This window comes from Tasmannia lanceolata, unplaced genomic scaffold (assembly GCF_043159265.1).
Source record: "Tasmannia lanceolata isolate RefF3 unplaced genomic scaffold, GAP_Taslan_0.1 ptg000063l, whole genome shotgun sequence".
Taxonomy (NCBI): Eukaryota; Viridiplantae; Streptophyta; class Magnoliopsida; order Canellales; family Winteraceae; genus Tasmannia; species Tasmannia lanceolata.
The window spans coordinates 752,308-754,191 of NW_027518740.1; positions in this window are offsets into that span (position 1 = coordinate 752,308).

The following is a 1,884-nucleotide window of genomic DNA, read 5'->3' on the forward strand; positions in this document are numbered from 1 at the left end:
TCTAACTATTTCCATCATAACTCTCAAAATACAAGTAGTTTTTCATCTCCGTTTCTTCCGTTTTAAACTATACTTCGACTACTTCGAAATGCAACAAATTTCATTGAATTACATGTTCAATTGAGTGAGTTGTGGTCATTAAATCGGAGGTAGGTCTGTAAACTGCTAGGCGAAAGCGCGAGTCTAACTATTTCTATCATAACTCTTAAAATACTTGGAGTTTTTCGTCTCCGTTTCTTTCGTTTTCAGCTACTCTTCGACATCTTCCAAATGGCATGAATTTGAATAAATTCCGAGTCGAATTGAGTGACTTATGGTCAATGAATCGGAAACAGGTCTGTAAACTGCTAGACCAAAGCGCGAGTCTAACTATTTCCATCATAACTCTTAAGATACTTGGAATTTTTCATCTCTGTTTCTTTCGTTTTCAACTACACTTCCACACCTTCAAAATGGCATGAATTTGAATCAATTCCGAGTTAAATTGAGTAAGTTATGGTCAATCAATTGCAGGTTGGTCTGTAAACTGCTAGACCAAAGTACGAGTGTAACTATTTCCACCATAACTCTCAGAATACTTGCTTTTTTCATCTCCGTTTCTTCCGTTTTAAACTACAGTTCGAGTCCTTCGAAATGGAACAAATTTCAATGAATTCCGAGTTGAATTGAGTGAGTTATGGTCATTGACTCGGAGGTAGGTCTGTAAACTGCTAGGCGAAAGCGCGAGTCTAACTATGTCCATCATAACTCTTAAATTACTTGGAGTTTTTCATCTCCATTTCCAACTACACTTCGACATCTTCGCAATGCCATGAATTTGATTCAATTCTGAGTTGAATTGAGTGAGTTATGGTCAATCAATCCGAGGTAGGTCTGTAAACTACTAGACCAAAGTGCGAGTCTAACTATTTCCACCATAACTCTCAAAATACTTGGCTTTTTGCATCTCCGTTTCTTCCGTTTTAAACTACACTTCGACTCCTTCGAAATGGAACAAAGTTCAATGAATTCCGAGTTGAATTTTAGTGACTTATGGTCATTCAATCGGAGGTAGGTCTGTAAACTGCTAGGCGAAAACGCGAGTCTAACTATTTCCACCATAACTCTCAAAATACTTGGAGTTTTCATCTCCGTTTCTTCCGTTTTCAGCTACACTTTCGACTCCTTCGTAATGGAACGAATTTCAATGAATTCTGAGTTGAATTGAGTGGGTTATGGTCATTCAATTGGAGGTAGGTCACTAAACTGCTAGGCGAAAGCGCGAGTCTAACTATTTCCATCGTAACTCTTAAAATACTTGGAGTTTTTCATCTCCGTTTCTTATGTTTTCAACTACACTTCGATATCTTCGAAACAGCATGAATTTGACTAAATTCCGAGTTGAATTGACTGAGTTATGGTCAATCAATCGGAGGTAGGTCTGTAAACTGCTACACTAAAGTGCGAGTCTAACTATTTCCATCATAACTCCCGAAATACTTGGCTTTTTTAACCTCCGTTTCTTTCGTTTTAAACTACACTTCTACTCATTCGAAATGGAACAAATTTCAATTAATTCCGGGTTGAATTGAGTGAGTTATGGTCATTCAATCGGAGGTAGGTCTGTAAACTGCTAGGCGAAAGGGCGAGTCTAACTATTTCCGTCATAACTCTTAAAATACTTGGAGTTTTTCATCTCTGTTTCTTCCGTTTTAGATTACACTTCGACTCCTTCGAAATGGAATAAATTTCAATGAATTCCGGGTTGAATTGAGTGAGTTATGGTCATTCAATCGGAGGTATGTCTGCAAACTGCTAGACCAAAGCGCGAATCTAACTATTTCCATCATAACTCTCAAAATACAAGTAGTTTTTCATCTCCGTTTCTTCCGTTTTAAACTACAC